This window comes from Petaurus breviceps, unplaced genomic scaffold (assembly GCF_028583685.1).
Source record: "Petaurus breviceps papuanus isolate PSGF00001 unplaced genomic scaffold, PetGlider_PUasm1.0 90895, whole genome shotgun sequence".
NCBI lineage: Eukaryota > Metazoa > Chordata > Mammalia > Diprotodontia > Petauridae > Petaurus > Petaurus breviceps.
This window is the reverse complement of record NW_027187372.1, coordinates 15,262,069-15,284,847: the sequence shown is the minus strand read 5'-3', so window position 1 is coordinate 15,284,847 and position 22,779 is coordinate 15,262,069. Positions and strand designations below refer to the sequence as shown.

Genomic DNA, 22,779 nt, shown 5'->3' with positions numbered 1-22,779 from the left:
TGGTTAGAGTGCTAGACTGGGAGTCAGGAGGACTTGAGTTCAAATCTGTCCTCAGACACTAACTGTGTGGCCTTGGGTATTTAACCTCTCTCTGCCTCAGTTACATCAACTGCAAAATGGGGATAATAATAGCATCTACCTCCCAGAGTTGTTGTGGGGATCAAATGAGATCTTATTTGTAAAGTGCTTAGCACATGACTTGTACTTAGTAAGTGCTTAATAAATGCATGTTTCCTTCTTTTATCCACCCATTCATTCATTCTATCCATCTAAAGGCTCAACAGCCAATCAACAGTACATCTTTTCAGCATATGTTAGCAGACCAGAATGAGTTACAGAATATCTACACATAGTTCTAATGGGGGAGCAGGGCCCTCCATTGCATGCCATCATTCCTTTTCAGAAGCAGTCATCCCAGCCTGTGCTATGTAGAGATTGCATCCCCCTCCAAAAAGGAAAAAAAAAAAGGGAAAGCATAAGGAAGGAATAGGATACCTTTAAAAGGACATCTCACCAAGCCTCTGGTACAGAATGAATCCCATCCAGGGAGGGGAAACACTATAAAGTACCTTATCATTCCAACCATACTCCCAACCCTGCCAGAGGCTAATTATCACCCAGTAGGGCAATGACACTGGACTTTATCACTGTTTAAGATAAAATATGATTTTTCTGCTCTTTTACAAGGCATTTGCAAAAAAGGATAGGGATAGTTGGAGAACAAATTTCTGGGAAGCAGAAATCTAAATATACAAGTAAAGTTCAAGACATGAGTAGGTATCTATTGTAGAAGATATCACAAAGTCATTTTAGGATTTGCTACTTTTAAACTGATTCATAGGCCAATGATTCACCTGCTTCCTTCTTCAGTCCCCAGAATAGTATAATTTCTTTTTTCCCCCTGTATGGATCCTCAGAGAAATGTCCTCCCCTCTGTTACCATGTAAAGGTTTCCTCACATGAGTGTATATCTTAATATATAACTCTATTCTACCCCATCTCTTTATCTGTTTTGTTCCTTTAGAATAAGGGATACCCTTCCAGAATTACATTCTAGCTAGAAGTTCCATTGAATTAAGTATTAGGGACACCTATGGGGTCAAATTTGCCTCCTTGCATTGAAATCCCAGGTTCATTCTAGTTGTTACCCCTAGTTTATGCATTTGTATACAGATAGCCGAGACCGTGGTTTTTAGAGGGGATTCTTCTTAGATTTTGTCTTCTGGGAATTACTGCTCCTTTCTTCTGCTACTGTTGCTCCCAAAGTAATCTACTACCTGCTGTGATACCAAGCTTGTCAAATCTATGTTGTTAGTTTTTCTTCTCCTTTTTCCCTTTAGATTTGTGACTTTGATCAAGTATGCCTTTGTTGGCCCTTGTTAGTGCTAGTCTATCCCTTGCCAGAATCCTATCATTCTTGTCTCTTAAGACACTACACTGAATTTTAGACTCTGCTGTTAGAGACAATCTTCTAAATCCAGTTCTTCACTTCCCAAATATACCTTTTTCTAATGAATCCCCTATTTTCTTTCTTTTTTTTTTTTTGGAGGGCAATTGGGTGACTTGCCCAAGGTCACACATCTAGTAAGTGTGTCAAGTGTCTGAGGCTGGATTTAAACTCAAGTCCTTCTGACTCCAGGGCTGTTGCTCTATTCACTGTGCCACCTAGCCGCCCCAAATTCTTGGATTTTTTTTTTTTTTGCTGTTTTTGGAGGGCAGTTGGGGTTAAGTGACTTGCCCAAAGTCACAGGGCTAGTATGTCAAGTGTCTGAGGTCAGATTTGAACTCAGGTCCTCCTGACTCCAGGACTGGTGTTCTATTCACTGTGCCACCTAGCTGCCCCATGAATCACCTAATTTCAATGGAGTGAGGAAGACACTATCTAAATCATAAAGTTGGAGGTTTTTTGCCCATGGTCTCATCATTTTTTGTCACATATTTAAAATTTCTTCCAGTGGTATCAACTCTTGTCAAGAGTGGATTTTTAGTTCTAAGAAAACATCATGATCTAGATATATACCCTGAAAAGTAGCAGAATCTGTAGAACTGTCAATTGTTTATGTTAGGTCAAGTAGCTGCCTTAGGACCCCTCAGCAAGGAGTTATTACTTTTGACTATTCTATTTTCCTTCTGACCATGAATGGATGATCCCTTACTTGATGCTATCTCTGGAAACATATTATCATACATTGGAGCACAAAATGGCATTTGCTATGAAAGAGGTAGCTGATAGTGTCCCAAACGGGAACCCAGAAAGGTCTCCTCGTTAGCATGATAGCAAGCCAATAGTTGGCACCAAGACCAATTCACCCTTCCCACCATATTCTCCATTCTTAACTTCCTTTGTTTTAAAACTACACACCTGAAAGGACAAGTCTATTGTGTGCTGTACTTGAAACAAGTGATAAAGAATGTCAATTTAAGAAAATTTTTGCTACCTAAAAAACAAATCTTTAGAATCTGAATCTAAATAAGACTTTCAAATGACAGATGGCTTTCCACTTCAAGAGAGTCACTATTAATAGAAGTTACCTTCTAAATATTCCTAACCTTTAACAGGTAATGTTATATAAATAACATTATTGCCAAATGTGGCCTTTGGTAATGAGATTTCAATGTCAGATGCTTTTTTTAACCTTATAAAAACTCCAAAGCATAAAAATTTTTGACACTTAATTTTCAGCCTGATGAAGTGTTTGATACTAAAGAGTGTTATTTTGCATGGCTGAAAAAGAACATTTTAAAAAATAGAAAATCACTTCTTACATCAGTTAGAAATAGAACACAAAAGGTATAACTATATTACCATAAATCAAAATCAAAAGACTGCTGATTTACTTTGTCCCAATTTCTTCTGCATGCAAAACTAGGAAAGGTTAAGCTTCACTCATTTTTTCAAAAATCCTTTTACTATTTTGTAATTAAGGGCATCTCACTTAACCTCTTTCAGACTAAGTTTCCACTCATGTAAAATGCAAATAAAAACTCAACTAAATCCAAGAAACACTTATTCAGCTCCTACCATGTGCAAACCACTGTGCCCATAATACTTCTATTACAGACCTCATGGGATTATTGGGAGAAAAGTGCTTTGAAAACGATTTCTGAAAATGATCAGTGAAATGAGGGTGGTAGGGAGACAGTATCTCCACACAAAAAAATCTTGCTCTGATGACTCACCTTGGCATGGAAGTGAACTTGAATTCCCTATGCCAACCGAGTACAAACATTGTTTCTCCCCTATTGTAAAACTTCAAGTGAAGTTCAAGTGACAAACAACAAAGACTTTGACCACTTGGGAATTCTTTTTAATAATAATTATTTAGTAATAGTTTTATTATTTTATAATAATAATAACTTTCATATTCTTCTCCAGGTGAGAGGTGATAAGGGCTTAAACTCTAAAAGTTGTAATGAATTTTATATAAACTTTACTTCTTTTCCTATGTGTAGATACGGTTGTACTGATTGCTTTTGAGGCTGTCAATATTTCAGGGTTATCTCAATGAAAACCATGGCCATGCAACTGGTGAGGTCAGGGAAATATAAAAAAAAAGTTGATATATATGGTTAGGGATGCTCAAAAGACCCCAAAATAACAACACACTGGGTCCTGCAGAATAAATTTGACTCAAGTCTTCTCTCAGCCAAAGTAAAGCGAAGTTTATTAAAGATTGACCATATTGGGTAGACTCTTAAGGAGCTTCAGTATCTGAGACACTTGCATTGGGCAAGCAGGCCAGAATCATCTGACACAGAGAAAGTCTGCACTAGATCATTCTCCAGGGCTCTCACACCTCATGGAGGCAAGATGGGGTCTTATGTACAGAAAGGTTGTGGGAGGATTTTAGTGGTGGTCTAGAGGAGGAGTTTGGGGAGGGTCTTCAGGAGGAGTCAATGAGGTCAGACTCCAGTAATGAGTGATTAGGGTGGGAAGTAGCTAGAGGCTATGTGGAGATGAGATAGTGGAGGATTTGGGAGGATCGAGGGTGGGAGGTAGCTGGACAGAGGAGGGCTAGGCTAGTAACAGAGGTTTGGGCAGAATCACAATCAAAGGCTTCCATCAAATGGAAAATTCAGAGTTCAAGGGGGTTCCCAGAGCCTGTACCTCATCACAACCAAGTAGATAAAGAATGCAAGTGGTCCAGATTATGGCATGCAATTGGAAAGCCAGTCAATCAAAGTCATTACTATGCCTATCATAAACAGTTCATGTGAATAGACAGTGAGCTTGGTCTAGATCTGAATATTATTTTTTAATAGGAGTAGGAAAACAAAGAGCATTTCTCTCTCAGGGTTGCTGGTTTGAATCTAGCCTCTGATACATAATATCTGTGTCACCTTGGGCAAGTCATTTAACTTCATTGTACCTCAGGCAATAAGATTATATGTTGCATAGCATCATATCATAGGTTTCCATCATGGGTGGTGGGCAACCAGAAGCATATGGAGATGTTATAAATTAAAGTTTTCAAAATCTGCTTTATGATGATTCAGCATTAAGTAGATAAAATCTAAATTTGAGTTTTTAAGATAGTTTCTAATTTTATGTGATTTTTCTGTCCTTAGAATTTCCTGTTTTCAGGAAATCATTTGGAATTATCATTTGGAATAATGATAATTAATTGTGATCATACAAACTTTCTGAAGGACAATATGGCTGAGGCAGGGAGGCTAGTTAGCTCTAATGTGATTGGCACTCATATTTTCATGGCAGCCCTGTACAATTTTGGGAGGTAGAGGATTCTGACTGTCCTAATTAAATTTTTTATTTGTCTGAATTTTTCATAGGTTAGGAAGGATAGAAACAGGTGATATCAAGGTTTTATTTTTAAAGAAAACATTTCATTAAATAAAAAAGAAACAAGAAAGATGTGGTGAGGTGAGGTGATGTAAAGAAGTCTGTTGCAATTTAGCACGTCATGCTTGTCTGTATCCAGATAAGGAAGATGACTCTTCTGTGCAGTTGGATGTCATTAAGAATCACAAACCAGATTTAAAAATAGTTTGTGTGGTCAGGTTGGTAAGACCACAAAGCAGAAGAACTTGCAATGTTAGCCACATGTAGTTTTTACACATGCTGACTGCTGCTTTATTTACAGCAACAAAACTGACCATTTATTCCCCAGTAACTAAGTTATGATAAAGTTCTCCAAGTTTAGGGACAGAATCCTTTGATAACTTGGTGGAGTGACATTTTTCTTAGAAATCAAATTTTCACATTGAAGAAAATTGTTTAACGTGTAGAAGAAATATGAGCACTTTTCATCTAGGGTCATCAAACACTTTGAAGCTATTGCTGTTCAGTCCTTTCAGTTGTGATCCCATTTGGGGTTTTCTTGCCGAAGATACTGTAGTGTCTTGTTATTTCCTTCTCTGGCTCATTTTACAGACGAGGAAACTGAGGTTAAATGACTTGGTTAGGGTCATACAACTAGTAAGTGTCTGAGGCCTGATTTGAACTCAGATTTTCCTGATTCCAGCATTGGTGCTCTGTCCATTGCTCCAGCTAGCCTTTACTCATTAAAATAAATAATATTTTAGGTTACTAGAGTCTAAGACTGTTACAGGACCTTTAACAAAATAGAGAATTTCTAAGCATTTCTGATAAAAAGACCAGAGATGAGTCAAAACTTTGAAATACAAACACAAGAGTCAAGAAAAACATAAAAAGGTACAGATAAAAAGCAATTATAAGGGACAAATCAAGAATGAAATGTTTACCTTTTAAAAGGAGGAGCTGATACAAATATCTCCTTAGAATATTAATCTCATCAGCTGTCATAGAGGGAAAAAAGTTAAGCAGAGAGCTTGGGATTAGTTGTGTTATATTTAGAATGATCTTTTAAAAGAAAAAGAAAAGGAGGGGGAAAGGAATCCATGAGGGGAAGGGGAAGGGATATGAAAGGTAAGGGAAATTTTCTCACAGAATTTGAATATATAACTAGAAAACTATACAAACAAGGAAGAAGAGGTCTGGGAGGAGGATACATTTGAAGGGGGCTTACAAGATTTCTTCTATTATATAAGCATAATATTTAAACTTGGGAGAGTCAAAATTGAAAAAGAAAACTGTAGGCCACTTTTCCTAAGGAACATTATTACAAGCATATTAAATGAAATATTCAGAAGACTGCAGCAACATATCACAAAGATGAGACTGACCAGGTTGGATTTATATCAGGAGTGAAGAGTTGATAAAATATTATTAAAACTTTCAATATAATGGTTATATTAATTACAAGAGCAACAAAAATCATGATAATATCAATAGATGCAGAAAAAACTTTTGATGGGATACATTTATTTCTGTTTAAAAAAACACTAGAAAACACAGTAATAATTTAATCTTTTCTTAATACAAGTAGTTTCTACCTAAAAACAAGAGACAAAAGATACAGACCTCTCCAATAATATCTGGAGTAAATGAAGGATGTCCATTAGTTCATTGTCACCATTATTACTTGATAATTGCACTTGAAATGCTAGCTATAGCAATAACATGAGAAAAAGAAATAATTAAGTGAATAAAAATAGGCAAGGAGGAAAACAAAATGATATTTTTTTCTCAGATGATATAACTTACTTAGAGAACCCTAAAGAATTCATTCAAATTAATTAGAATAGTAACTTCAGCAAAGTTGCAAGATATAAAACAAATCCACAAAATCATCAGCATTTCTATATATATTACCAGCAAAATCCAATAGGAAGAGACAGATTTCCATTTGAAATAACTACAGGATTTATGAGAAATACTTGAGAATATGACTTCAAAAATATACATTTGAATTATATGGATCCAATTACAAAGCACTCTTTATAAAAATAAAGACATACCTAAATAATTAGAGAAATAGTAATTGTTCATGAGTAGGCCAAGCCAGTATAATAGAAATGACACTACATAAATTAATTTATTAATTCATCTCAATCAAATTACTAATAGATTATAGAACTAGAAAAAAATAACAAAATTTATCTGGATGAACAAAAGGTTAAAAATATCAAGGGACATAGTGAAAAAAAAAGTAGGAAGAAAGAAGGCCTAGCAGAACCATGTCTCAAATTATACTACAAAGCAGTAGTTATTAAAATGATTTGATATTGCTTAAAATATAAAGAGGTTAATCCAAAGAACAAATTAGGTGTACAATACATGGAAGCAAATGTCTGCAGTAGCCTAGTGTTTGGTAAACTCACTATTTAATGAAAATTTCTTGAAAAACAAAAAAGCAGACTGGCAGAAAGTAGGTATCGACCAACACCTCACACAATCTTTCAAGGCCAGGTTGAAATGAATATATTAATAGTGACATCACAAACAAATGAGAGAAACAATGACAAAATACCTTTCAAATCTATAGACAAGGGAAGAGTTTGTGATCAAAGTATAGAGAGTATCACAGAAAACAAAATGGACAAGTTTTACTATATAAAATTAGAACCTTTTGGTACAACCCAAATCAATATAGCTCAAGAATCAGAAGAGAAATAAGTAACTGGGGCGGACAGGTAGCACAGCGAGTAAGAGCACCGGCTCCAGTGTCGGGATGACCTGGGGATCAAATCTGGGCTCAAATACTCAGCACCACACCCAGAAACACCTGGCCATGTAACTTGAGCAAGTTACTTAACCCCGATTGCTTTAAAAAAAAAAAAAGAGAAATAAGTAACTGGGGAAAAGATATTTGCAATAAGTTTCTCTTAGGAGGGCTTCATTTACACAATATATAGGAAGCTGATTCAAATTTATAGGAAGAAGAGCCATTCCCCAATTGATAAATGGTTAAAAAATGTGAATGGGCAGTTTTCAGAGGGGAAGAAAATATGAACTATTAAGAACCATATTTGTAAAAAGTGCTCTGAATCACCAATAGAGAAAAGTAATTGACATTCTTTCTCATAAACAAATGGTGAAATTGTGAATTATGAAAAGATGTAGCCATTTTGGAAGGCAATTTAGAAATATGCTTCAAAATTTTTCATCTGTGCATATTCTTTTACCCAGCATTAATAGTACTAGGTCTATATTCAATGAGGATGAAGAAAGAGGAAAAGGACTGACATGTATGTGTGTGTTATGTATATATGTGTGTGTGTGTGTACATACTCTTTCTATGTTGGCTAACAACTGGAAGCTAAGGAAGATTTCAGTAACTGGGAAATGAATGGAGAAATTATGGTATACAAGTGTTATGGAATACTCTTATACTATTATGAAGGGAGGCAGTTTCAGAGAAATCTACAAAAATTTGTATGAACTAATGCAGAGAGAATGGAACCAGGAGAACAATTTGTGCAATAACTACAAAACTATTAAAAACAACTTAGAAAGACTTACCTCTGATCAACACCATTGCCAATTACAATTTTGGAGTACCAATTTTGAATCATGCTACCCACCTCTTGACAGAGGGGTAATTGACTCAGAGTTCAGATTGAGACATTATTTTTGGACCTGTCCAATGTGGATATTTGTTTTGTATGATTATGCATATTCATTACAAAGGTTTTGTTTTGTTTTTCAATGGGAGTGGGAAGAATGAGATAGGAAGAAGAGAAAATAGATTTTTGTCAATTAAATAAAATAAAATGTAACTTTGAAAAAGAGTGAAAAACCCAAATCAAAAATTAGAAATCACAACAGATGAAGATGAAATAAAAGAAATTGGGGTGAGCTATTTTGTCCAACTATGTGGGAATAGAAAGGAAGGAAATAGCATTCAAATAGTGGATAAGGGAGTAATTCTTTACCTAACAAAAGATGTGATCATAAAAGATAATATGAACTATTTCTATTATATAAAATTTAAAGTATTTTGTACTAGTTAGATAAATACAGTTAGAATTATAAGGGAAGCAACTAAGTGGAAAAAAAATCATAGAATATTTCCCTGAAAGTCATATATAATACATATGAAGTCCTGATAAAATATAAAAGAACAAGAGCTATTTTTTCCAACAGATAAATGGCATAGTAGTTTTCAAATGAAGAAATGCAGACAATTAACAAATAACCATATGAACAAATGTTCTGAATCACTAAATGACACATAAACTAAAATAACTCTGAGGTTTCACCTTAACACCATCAGATTAGCAAATATGACAAAAGAGGGAAATGACATTTAGTGAAGGGATTGTGGTAGAATATGGTAGACACATATACACATATACCTAAGGTGGGGTGGGAAACTGAAAGAAAAAAAAAGAAAATTCATGGATTTTTATACAAGCTTTCTTGTTTCTTAAAACTATATTGAAATGATAATATTCATAATTTAAAAGAATTAAAACCAAAAAACCCTAATAAGTCAGTGTGGGAAGGGGAATAAGATCAGGCAAGAAGTATCTAGAAATCTATTATGGGAGCAAAATTTAAAGGTATTAGAATGTTTAACTTGGAGTATGACTCACCAATATGTACATATGTATGAATATGTTTATATATTCATGTGTCTTGGTGGGGAGGGAATGGAGATAGTATAATTGGAAGCAGAATGGTACAATGGCAAAGAGGGCTAGATTTGGGAGCTAAAGGACTTGGTTCTACCACTTACTACCTGTTTACCTTAGATAAGTCACTTGACTTCTCTGAAGTTTCAGTTTCCTCATGATAGGGTTGGACTAAATTGACACTTGAATTCCCTTCTAATATATGAATATATAAGGGGCAATATGGTAGTAATTTTTAAATATTTTAAAAATTTCTCTCTGGAAGACAGATTAAACTCATTTGATATAGTACCAGAGGACAAAGCTGGAGTCAGTGGGAAGCTGATTTTAGCCTGGTATAAGGAAATTTTTTCCAAAATTTGAGCTTCCCAGAAATAGAATGGGCTGTATCATGAAGTAATGAATTCCCTGAACTGTTTAAAGGGAGTGCATGGCTAACCATTTTTTTATGTCACAGAGTGGATTTCAACTCTAAGGTTTCTATCATAATCCCTAAAAGCACCACAGAAATGATAAATCTTTGGTAATGAGATTCTTCTACTTCTGACATACTAATGAATGGCAAAATTAAGCAATACCATATTAGGTTGTGACTAAAAGCTCTCATTTATTTTTTAAAGTGTTGTGTATGGGTAGAGAGGAAGATGGAGGAGGAAATAGGAAGGGGACTATACCCTCATAATCATCAACACCTCCTCTGAGTTTTTAGCTAAACAAATTGGGAAAGATGTTTCATATAGATCTTCCATTTTCAAAGGATCCCAAGAGTTAGCATTTTCATACCTCTATGTCACAAGCTCACAAAGATGGGAAATAATTATTTCATTTGTCAGCATTATACCTCAGGGATAGGAAGAAATATTGTTGAAATACGTTAACCTCATGCTACTGCACTGACTTAATTTTCTTTCCATCTCTCTTACACAAGAATATTTCTACATAGTTCTGTCTGTCCCTCATTTTCTCTGCCTGCTGGTTCTCCTGGCTTACTTCAAGATTGAGTTCAAATCCTACCAGGAGGCCTTTCACAGTCTTAACTCACTCTGCCCCTATTGTTAGTGATATTGCTGAGGTTAGACATCATCCAGTGTTTATATCTTGTGAGCACATAGGTATTTACATGTTGAGACTGAAAGTGATTTTCTAAAGATGCGCAGGGAAAAATATCTTATTTGGTGGATTTCTTTGTCTGATAAGATGCATGCAATGCCCACTTCTTTATTGTTCATTTGATTTATGTACCTCAATGACAGGATAAGATATCTTTCCACCAGAAGCTACATCTTCTGAATCTTAGTTAAGTGCTCTTTCAGCACCCCATGCTACCTCTACACAAAGTGATAGGACCAAGTTTTCCTATTTCCCCTCAATATGGATTCATTTTCTCTTATGGGGAGATGGAGAGGCCTGGTTCAGGACTCAGATACTAAATCATAATAGTAGAGTTTAAAACAAGAGCTCTTTGAGATGGGACTTCTTTGTTAAGTTAGCTCCTGAGTTCTTTGCTAAGGATTACACTTATAAGGATGTTTGAGTTCTGAGGCCAATAGGTTCTTCCCCAAGACTTTAGTTATAGGGTTCCTATGCAAATGCCCTTGATGATCATGGCTTTGCCTTAGGCCTTGAAGCCAGCTATGGAGATAATCCTTTGTAATTTGACTGCATATGAGAGGAGTTCACTGATTCTTCTGAAGACTCTCTGGCACCTAGAGAACAAATCCTTATCAAAAGTCCTCTTCCTTTGTCTCATTGCTATATAAAAACCTTGTCCTGAGAATCAATAAATTGAGTTCATGGTTCTTCTTTGAACTACCCACATAGCCTGGTCATTTCTTATTCATGTCTCTGAATCACGCTTAGTGCTGGACACTGAGTAGCCCACAGCATTCCTCAAAATGCAGCAAGGATAAATCTGGAGTTTGATTGTCTTTTGACTTTCTTGGCAGCTTCCTTATCACCTAAGGGCATAAAAATGTCAATAACATGGATCTGGGGACCCTGAGACTTGGTGGATTTCTTTGTCTGATAAGATGCTTGCAATGCCCACTTCTTTATTATTCATTTGATTTATGTACCTCAATGACAGGATAAGATATTATTGAGTTATGAGTCTGCTCTAATCTCATATCACACTGACTTGTCATTTCCTTTCCCTCTCTATTACACATGATTTAAGTAATTCACTTTGATGATTAAATGGAGGATATACATGCCCATGGTCACACAGCTAGTAAACGTCAGATGTAAGATTCGAACCTGTCTTTCTAATTCCTAGTCCAACATTCTATCTGTTACAGCACTCTTATCAGAAGCTAGCCGTATTAACAAGATTATGGATCCATTAAGTGCCAAAGAATGTCCCCAAATGGATCTTCAGTAGACCATTTATTCATTTAGCAAACATCTATTCAAGGCATTGTGTTAGTTCCCTTGAGCGAAACAAAAATGTTTGTGAGGTTCATTTGTAGAAGGGAATAATTAGTCATCTCCTGCAAAAGTCCAAAGAGGTAATTAGGACCTGAATTAGACTAATAGGAGAAGAAAGTAATGGAAGAGACATTCTAAGTCATTTCAAGAGTGAGTTGCAAGAAACTTTGGTTTTATAAGGAGGCGTTGACCTTGGATTAATTGCTGTGACTTGTTTGGTTTTAATGGAAGAGTGTACTAAATTAACGCTGAGAGCTGAACAATGTTGACTGAGACATATTCAATGTTTTTATGCCATATTTTTGTAGTAAATACCTTTTTATCACAAAGTCCAGTAAACTTTTATCAATCTTGGGGTTAGTTGTACCTTTTCCATAGTTATTCTTTCTTGCAGTAAGAAAAACTGTTGCAAATTACCAGGGCCACAGGCATTTTATGCCTCTCCCTTTTCACTTTTGGTGTGAAGTGCTGAGAAGGGCAGGTCTCCATTTCTCTAAAGATCAAAGGCATGCTTTCCTGCTATATAAAAGTATATCTGCAGTATGGAACTGGGGTTTTCAAATTCAAAGAGGAAACACCAGGTATTCTGAATAATAATAAGCTTACATTTCCCAGGACCTTTACAGTTTGGAAAGCTCTTATCCACTTTACCTAACTTGCAGTAAAAGGTAGATAAAGCAAGTATCATTATTTACTTTTTACAGTTGTACAAAATGAGCCCCAAGGAGGTCAAATGACTTTCTCAAGGAAACAAAGCTATTCCATCCATTCCTTCCAGACTTTATATCCTGTGTTCTTTTCAGGATTCTATGGAAGAAAGATCAAATTGTATTGGGGGTGGGGTGGTATTGGGGAGGAGATATGCCAATGTCTCAACAACAGTGAGAAAAGGAAAATTGGTATATTTTTGAAGGAGTGGATACCCAGGGCAAGTCACTTAACTTCTCTCGGCCTCAGTTTCTTAATCTTATAAAATGGGGATAATGAGAGCCACTTACCTTTCAGGAATGACATGAAGAGCAAGGAAACAAGGTTTAAACCTTAAAGCACTATATAAATGCTAGCTATTATTATTAGGTTAAACTAGGTTGAACCTCAACTAAACTAGGTTAAACTAGATTAGGCTGAAATAAATATTGCAGTACTGCCAATCGAACAAACCACTTCATTCCTATTTTCTCCTATTATTTCTCACTTCCTTAGAGAGTACAATAACAAGGTTCAATCTTCCCCTCTTCCAATTTACCAAACATAATGACATAAAATTATTAATGCAAGGAAAGAAAATGTTAATCCCAAATGTGATGTGACCTCCTGCTTCCTAAATGACCTTCGCAATGTTAGAATGTCAGTAGCATTCACAGGAAGATAGTGTCTATTAGATTGAGCTGAGTCAGACCTTAAGGTTACATCCTGAGATCTTGCCTTATTGGGGAACTTGGCTTAAGCTGGATCTAGGCCTTTGATGTCCTTGCCCCTTTATAGCATATGAATTTATAGCATTGTTTGTGATGAAAAACATCATCCAAAATTTAATCAAGAACATGGAGATTTCTTAAGATAGGAACAGGAATTTATTCTCTTCCCCCGGTTAAGAGGGAAGTTTTCCCTATGATTGATCATGAGGAAGAGGCCTGTTAACAAAAGGCAGAACAAGAATTTATACCCTAATGGGGTTCCTTCTCCCATTGGCTGAGAGGTGGCTCAAGTCTCAAGTCAAAATCTTCCCCAATGGTAAACAACAGAGGAGCCCGTACGGTGTCTTACAAAGAACAAGGATGCTGATTGACAGCAAGAAAAAGGGGTTGGGGGAAGGATCCCAGAGCAATGGGGAGGAGTGAGGTCGGGCTGTTCCAGATCCCCGCTGGCCAGGAGAAGAGCCTGAAGAGGCAGTAAATCTGAAAACCTCCTGAAAGGGCTTGCTGCTGATTAACAGCAGAAGGAGTGGGGGAAGGGAGTTCTGAGAACTTCTGAGAAGTCTCTCCCCCCCTGCAGAAACAGCCAGAATGAAGTGGTTCTCCTTGCTTGGACTGCTGAGGGCAGCTGGGATCTCATGACCAGACCTTGCTACCTCATGCTGCTTTCCTTTCTCTTCTAAGGGTGTAAAAAACTTTTTCATGGGCCTCTTGCTTGGGAAATCCATTGGACATCCCACAGGGTGTCAGGTTTGCTACCGTTTTATCTTAATTAAAGATGACTTATTCCTGAACTCATGGCTTCGATTTATTTCAGGACTTGATAGTAAATATTCATCTATAGAAGAAAACCAGTTTTTCTTCCTTTTGTTGACTGGGACTAATGATCAGTATTCCTTTTAAAGAACAAGATGGTCCTAAGAAGTACTAGACACACAGCATCTCTGTTTCTCTTGCTTTCTGTTTCAGATGTCTCTCTTGATCTCTTTTCTGTGCTTGTTTGTGAAGAATGTTGGCATTATCTCTTTTAACCTCAAATGGGAATTTTTCCTTTATTGACAGTTGGTACTCAGAAGCCAAGTATTTTTTCAGAGGCACTGTTTCTTTAATACTTCATTCCTGTTTTGTGTGTGATAGAAGTTTGGCTAACCATTAATCCTGTTCAGTAACTCTTATTAGTTTCAAATTAATCCATTATATTCTTAAGAAGGAGATTTGGGATAACTGAAACAATAAGACAACTTCAGTATCAAAACATCAGTTCTCAAAGTCAGTCCTTCAATAAAACATATAACCAGGACCAATGGCAGCTTCTTTCCCCCCTTCCACTCTCAGATTTAAAAAAAAATAGCCCAATCTCAAAATTATCTTTACCTTCAATGTCAATTATATTAAAAGCCAATAATCAGTATCTTAGAATGACCCAGCCTTTAAAAAATTGGTTGTTTGACTTGCCCTATTTTAATTATATTATGGGTAATTTAGCCCTTGTATTAATGATAATTGACATTTATACAGCCCCTTAAAGTTTGCTTGGACTATTACAATAGTCGCCTGAATGATCTCTCAGATAAGTCTCTCCCCACTCCAGGTCTTCCTCAACTCAATCCTTAAATGTTCTTCCTAAAGCATGGTCTGACCATGTCATTACCCCCTTTTCTTCCACTTCCCAGTCAATAAAGTCCAGTGGTTCTTGGGTAAAATATAAAACCCTCAGTTTGCCGTTTTAAAATATATTTTTTATTTTTAATTTTTTGAGGACTTTATTTAATATTTTATTTTCCCCAGTGTAAGTTAGGTAGATTTTAGTGTATGTAAAGTGTTTTTTTTTGGTTATTATTTCTTAGAGTTCAGTTTCCCGGATCCATAGCCATAACAATTTCTCATTCCCAGGTATTAGATATGAGTTCCCATAGTTATGGTTCAAAATATCTCCACCATGCTTGTGCAGCATTATGTATTGATAAATAACATAAACATTCACTGCAACTATGCAATAAGGTACAGGGGTGAGGTGATGCAAACTTGTGAGGCTATATGACTTCTTCATCTGTTGCCGTATAAAACAGGTGGTTGTTGGTCAGTGAATGGGGAGCCTTAAGGTTGAATGCACAAGTGTTGTGTGTTACTCAACTGGCCCCCATTAAGGCTTAGGGGGGACGTAGGAGTGAATGCACAAATGCTGTGCATGCCTTGATCGCCCCCCATCAAGGCTTGGGGGGAATCTGTGTTTGCCTCAAGTGGCCCCCCATTGAGCCTTGAGGGGATTTAGGGGATGCACAAGTTGTGCCTATCTTGACTTACCCTATCAAGAGGTAGGGGTAGTTGCTCCCCCTTCTTGTCAGCCCCTCTGAGAAAGGTGATTAGGGGATGCTGTAGGAGTTTGTGTTCCCATTATCAGCAATCCTCTTCTGAGAAACCAGACTAGAATAAAGTAAGATTATTAACCCCTTCTTAGTGTCTTTCCTGTCTGACCAGATCAAGACTGAACCTGTGCTAGCAGCCCTCCTGTGTATGCTGTGTTTATTTGTTTCACACCCAGTTACATATAAGAGCATTTTAGCATTTGTTTTTAAAACTTTGAGTTCCAAATTCTCTCCCTCCCTCCCCAACTTCCCCTCATTGAGAAGGTAAGCAATTTGATATAGGTTATACATGTGTAGACATCCAAAACATTTCCATGATAGCCATATTGTAAAAGAAAACATAGACCAAAAAACAAAAACAAAAAAAACCAAACAACCCCCCCCCCACAAAAACCCCAAACCTCAAGAAAAATAAAGTAAATAAAAACAAAGGAGGTTCCACTTCATGTTCAGACACCATCAGTTCTTTCTCTACAGATGTATAGCATTTTTCATCATAAATCTTTCAGAGTCATCTTGGATCATTGTATTTCTGAGAATAGCTAATAGATGATCATCTTACAATATTGCTGTTACTTTGTACACAGTACATTTCACCTTCAGAGGTGCTTCTAGGGACCTCTAAGTGTTCAGTTCTTCCAAGGAGTTATGAGCTAAGGACAGGTGTGTTTATGACTCTCCCGGCCTGTGCTTTGGTCTATAAGTAGCCACAAACACTTTTTTTCTGCTCTGGAACTGTGATGAGAGTCCCTGCTTCACTGCAGCTCTGGTGTGCTAATGTTCCTCCTCACATTGGGACTGCCTGCCACCCAGGACTGTGACCCAGATCTGAGTATGGGCAAAGAAACAGAGTCTTCTCCCCAGTTCCAGCAAAGAGACCCCTGCAATCCTCTGACCAGTCTGTGGGATGAGAGCTCTGGCAGTAGCTGCTGTTGCTTCTGATTCAGTGGCTCCCAAGCCTACTCCTGGTTTGTGGGGGCCTTGTCTGCTCTGGTGGGGCCTAAACTTGGCTGTACTCAGCTATGCTCCACTCTCACCCAGATGAGACAGACCTTTCCAGCTGACCTTCTAAGATGTCTTTGGAGTCTGTGGGATGAGAGGCCTGGAAATTGCCACTGTTGACCCTGATTGAGTCTTCCTGAGGCCTGCTCCTAGATTTCTGGGGCCTGGTTTCTGCTAGTGTGGCCTGTGCTTCTTTCTCACCTTGGTGCAAAAGACCTTTCCTGCCAACCTTCTGAGTTGTCTTGGGCTAGAAAATTCTTTCACTCCATCTTTTTGTGAGTTCTGCCTCTCTAGAATAGGTTTAGAGTCATTATTTAAAGGTATTTGGAGCAGTTTTGGGGAGAGCTCAGGTGAGTCCCTGCCTTTTCTCCGATGTTTTCCAGTTTCCCTTTTTTGAAGCCCTACATAAGTTGCCTTATCAGTCTTATCACACCTCACACCTCACTTCCTTCCATGTACTCTTCAATGTAGTGACACTGGCCTCCTTGTTGTAACTCCCACATGACACTCCTCTCAACTATTACACTTTCGATGACTTTTTCAGTACTTGGAACTCTCTCCTTCCTCATCTCTGCTTCCTGGAAACCCTGATTTCCTTGAAGTCCCAGGTAACTTGTGCCACTTTTTGCAAGAAGCCTTTCCTAGCCCTCCTTAAACTTAGTGCACCAAGCCTTCTGAGATCATCTCCAACTGATCTTGTATGCAGAATGTGCCAAAAGTCTTAAAGCAATTTTAAGCTTTACTAGCTTAAAGATGTTTGGAACACCTTTTCTCTATCTTCCTAGTTAGTTAACTTGCTTAATTGTTTGAATTTTTCCTCCCTTATTAAATTGTGACATTAAAAAAAATCTTTGTATCACAACAGTTAGGCAATGCCTGTCATTTAGTAGGAGATTAATAAATGCTTGTTGATTTGACTTGATTTGTAGAATGTTTTTACATATATTATCTCTTTTGGTTTTTACAGTGCCCCTGTGATATGTTACAGGTATCACTCACATTTTACAGCTGAGGAGACAGACTATGAAAGGATAAATTTCCTGCCCAATGTCACATAGCTAATTGTTATATCAAGTGGTATTCAAGCCCCAGCCTTCCTGACTTCAAATCCAGCACTCAATCCACTTTGGCATAGTCTAATCCAGGGGTGGGAAACCTGTGGCTTTGAGTCCACTTGTGGTCTTCTGGGTCCTTGGGTGAGGCCTTTTGAGCAAGTCCAAGTTTTACAGAACAAACCCTTTTATTAAGAGGATTTGTTCTGTGAAGTTTGGATTCAGTCAAAGGGCTGTTCTTGAGGACCTAGAGGGCCACGAGTGTCCTCAAAGCTCCAGGTTCCCCACCATTTGATTAAAGATTACAGTGCCTTGCCCATGACAGGAGCTTAATAGTAAGTCATTCATTGTTGAATAGAACTAAATCATCATAAATAAAATATTTATAATGTATGTAATTCTAAGACTATGAGAGTCATGGACCTGTAGAAATGTCACACACATTTAAGTCACTGCTTTGTGTATGCTATTATGCTAAGCGTTGTAGTATAGCAATAAAAAAAAAAAGAAGCCTCAGCCTCTAAGGAGATTTCAGGGTTAGGGTCAAGGGGCATATAACCCATACATAGATTAGTATAAAGGAAATTAGGAATTGATGGAGAAAATAAGAGGGGCAGATAAATTACACTAGAAATACCTTAAAAGAAAGCACTTTCTGCTCAAAAGGATTAAGGGAAAGTACACAGAAATGGTGGCACATGAATTGAACCAGAGATGAAACTGGAGTAAATTCAGGCATGGAGGATGGCATAATCACATGTACCAGGCACTGTACCAAGTGCTTTACAATTATCATCTCATTTATCTTCACAATAATCTTGGGAGGTAACTACTATTACTTCCCTATTTTACTCATGAGGAAACTGAGGCAAAATGAGGTTAAAATGACTTGTCTAGGATCATACAACTAGTAAGTAACTGAGGCCATATTTGGACTCAAGAAGGTGAGTCTTCCTCATTCCAAGACTGGTGCTCTATCCAAGGTGCCACTTAGTTGCCCCATGGGCATAGTGGGATTTGGAGTCAGGAAGACCTAAGTTCAAATTCTGACTGAGCTGTTAACTAGTCATGATACCTCAGACAAATCATTGAACCTTTCTTGACCTCAGTTTCCTTATCTGTGAAATGCAAGTAATAATAGCACCTACTTCATTGGACTGTGATCAAATGAGATAACATATGGAAAGCACTTTGACAATCTTAAAGTAATATATAAATGTTAGCTATGGTCTACAGAAAGGCATGGAGTTAGATTTAGAAGAAAAGTTGAGTTTAGGCTATAGGATGGTGAATAATGTGAAATGAGGCTATAAAGGGAAAATGGAGTCAGATTATAGAGGGCCTTAACTGTAAGAAAAAGGCATTTTTATTTCATGCTAGAGGCAATAAGGATCCCCTAAAAAGTTTAGGGCAAGGGTGTGACATGGTCAGACCTTTGTCTTAAGAATATTCTGGGAGGCAGCTAGGTGGCACAGTGAATAGAGCACCGGCCTTGGAGTCAGGAGGACCTGAGTTCAAATCCAACCTCAGACACTTAATACTTGCTAGCTTTGTGACCTTGGGCAAGTCACTTAACCCCAATTGCCCTGCCTTCCCCTCTCCCCCCAAAAAAGCATGTTAAAGAATGGGTTAGAGTAAGAAGACTGGAAGTAAGGATACCCACTAGGAAAGTATTAAATGAATGCAGATGAGTGGTAAAGAAGGCCTTAATGAAGGTGGTGCCTCGGTGAGTCGAGATAAAGAAATAAGGGATATTTTGCAGAGGTTAATTGGCAAGATTTGATATCTGATAGTTGGTGAGGAAGAGAAAAATATCAAAGATGATCTCATGATTTCAAATCTAGGTGGCAGGGCCTTTAAATAAAAATAGCAGAGAGGCTAAGTGGTGCAGTGAATAGAGTACCAGCCCTGGAGTCAGGAGGACCTGAGTTTAAATCTGGCCTCAGATGCTTGACACTTACTAGCTGTGTGACCTTGGGCAAGTCACTTACCTCCTTGCCTTGCCTTCCCACATTATGAAAAATAAATAAACAAACAAATAAATAAAATAGAAATGTTTGGAAGAGAAGGCATAGATTTTAGGGAGAGGGAATCTGAGGAGTTCAATTTGGCATATACGAAATTTAAACTGTCAGAGGGCCATCTATGTAGAGATATTCAATAAGGGGTTAGAGATGTAGAATATATTGTAACAACTTGCAGTTTCATGATTTCTTTAACCATTCTGTCCATATGCCTGGATTTGAGGTATAGGATCATTTTGCTAAACTAAGTAAGTAAAGGAATCCATGTGGAGGTGATTTATGAATGAAAGAGTAGGTGCTGAAGGAAGAACAAATCATATTGAATGGAAGCATTTCTGCTGCCAAAAGCCATGACTTGGATGAAGAAATAGCAAGATGTGAGAAAAAGAAACCAAAGATGATAGGAAAAGGCATCTAACCATGAGAAGACAGGAAGGAGTCATGCTGTGACAATGGAAATAATGGGAAATCCCCCTTTCTGTGGTTTCTCTGGAGCTTGTTGAAAGGGAAATGAGTGGTACAGTTGTTCTCAGTTTCCCATTTTAGTCAGCAGGTGAAATAGATCTATTTCAAATGACCAAAGAAGCATAAAGGGGGGAAATAAGACTAGAGTGGGCCACCCCCCCCCACACTTTGAATCTTGTCTTTTCATCTTGTCGGTACCACAGATAAATTTGTGCTTAATGAACTGCATTGGGTGATCTTAAGGATGACAGTGTTAGTAGTCAGTTGGCTAGTTAGTCAATCAACCAGCATTTATTAAGCACTTAATATATGCTATAGTGCTAATGAATAAGTATACAAAGAAAAGCCCAAAACAAAAACCAGTGCCGTTCTCCAGGAGTGCATATTCTAGTGGGAGTAGATAACATGGAAATAACTGCATAGACATAACATGTAGATAGGGTAGATGGGAGATGATATGAAAAGGGAAGGCACTCCATTTCCTGCTGTGACTCTCCCTCCATGCCTGGAATTCTCTGCCCTTCACCTCTACCTTTTAGTTTCTCTGATTTCCTTCAATATTTACCTCAAGCTCACCTTCAGCAGATTTTTCTATGTCCCCCATCTGTTGATGTTTTCCCACCTGAATTTTTAAATTCCTAAAATGCAAAAACAGCATCTGAAAATTCTTTAAGTTTTCCCATAGTGGCCAGCAGAGAGCTTTGGACATAAAATTTGCTCTATAAAGACCTGCTGAATGAATGAATGAGTAGGGAGGCAATGTATTTTAGTGAAAGAAAACTGATTTTAAATGACTGAACTTTATTACAAGACCTAAGTATGAGTGCCCGTCGGCATTTTTTACTTATTGGACCTTGGGCAAGTTGCTTAAGCATCTCTCAGTCCTGGTTTCCCATCTATAAAAGGAGGAGGGTAGACAAGATGATTTCTGATATCCTTCTAACTCTTAGAGTTGATAATTTAGGTAAAACTCAAGTAGTAGAACCCAGCTCCAAATTTCATCTGGATCCTATGCCTTCCACAGGGTCTTCCCTCTCCCCTCCCTCCCCCCCAAACCCCCAGAGTATTTGGAATTATAAAGCTCCCAAACTTATACATTTTCTTCAAGGGTCCTTCAGAAACGGCTATTCTGTTCTTTCTTAGTTGTTCCTAGACTATATTTGATCACGACTATATTATTGTGTTAAATCTGAAGCATGGCAGAGCCATCTAGACCCAGCGAAATTTTTAGAGATGTATCCAGGGACTGATACTTGGAATCACAGTAACTCTTATGCAATAGAGGACTTGACCCAGTCACGAACCACAGTTTAAGAAACCCTCCTTGTAGGGCAAAGATATTATGTTATAACAAAGTCTCATCGTGATACCTACCTTATCCTTTGGATTTGGTTACCCAAACCCTACTTTTTTTTTTTTTAAATTAAATCTATTTTTCCAGAGAGTTTGGCTTTGGTGGGAATGGGTATTGGGGGGAGCTGAATGCAAACCCTGGGTCCTTCAGGTCCTGCTCAGTGACAGAGGGCTCCAGATGGGTCCTGGGCCCGCTCTGTCCAGTGGAAGGCAGACGCTGTGAGATCCAGCCTGGTCAGCATGAGACGTCGGCGGTAGCAATACTGATCCCGTAGGCAGCTGGAGAAGGTACTCAGGGCCTCCCATCGGGGAGCATCCAGAGGCTGAGTGAGTAGGGGGTCCAGGTATCCAGGGGGCAGTGAGGGAAGCAAATCTGAGATCTTTGCATGGATATCTCTCAGCAACTGGTTTGCTGGGGTTCCTGGATCCGGCTGGGGCATCCCCAGAGCTTGGAGAGTCAGGGTCAGCGCCCCCAGGGCTTTCTCCCGTGTCTCAGCATGGGAGGTGTCAGCTAGGCTTCGAAGACTCAGGAGGCCTGCTGCCTGGAGCTCTGAACAGAGGAAGCGCAGCAGGCGCAGGCGGCTGCTGGGGGTCCCGAGCCGGGTTCCCCGTCGTGAGGGTCCGGTCCGGGCAGTGCAGCTCCCGAAGCAGGCCGCTCAGCTCCAGAAGGAAGCAGTCCTCGGTTTCCCGGCTGTCTCCGTCTCCAGCGCTCAGGACCGCCCCTTCCTCCAAGGCCCCCAGCGCGCCGAGCTCTGCAGCCAGGCGTGCACACAGGGTTCGGAAGTGGGCGCACGACGCTCCGCGGGCCGCCGCTTCGGCAGGCTGCGCGCCTGCCTCCGCCTCCGCCTCCGCCCAGGGCTCCTTCCCTGGGGAGCCGGCCTCGCACCCAAGGGCCCGCACAGCCCGCGCCAGCCAGCCCACCTCCTCCAGGCTTCCTGGCGGCGGCCCCTCTTCCGATGCCGCCATTCCCCAGGCCGCCTGCTGGTCCAGGGCCCTCCCTCCCGAAGAAGCCATCTTTCCCAAACCCTACTTTCTATGTTGCCTTTCCCAATTAGAATGTGAGTCCCTTGAGAATAGGAACTGTCTGGTTCTTCTATTTGGATTCCAAGCACTTAACATAATGGTTGGCAAATTGTGAGTACTTAATAAATGTTCCTTCCTTCCTTCCCTCCCTCCCTCCTTCCCTCCTTCCCTCCTTCCCTCCTTCCCTCCTTCC

At 38.7% G+C, this 22,779-nt stretch overlaps 1 pseudogene; it reads right to left on the bottom strand.

The window, feature by feature from the left end:
- Window positions 1-21,656: 21,656 nt before the first annotated feature.
- On the bottom strand, window positions 21,657-22,561 carry LOC138150891 (protein FAM98C pseudogene; annotated as a pseudogene).
- Between the last annotated feature and the right edge of the window lie 218 nt (window positions 22,562-22,779).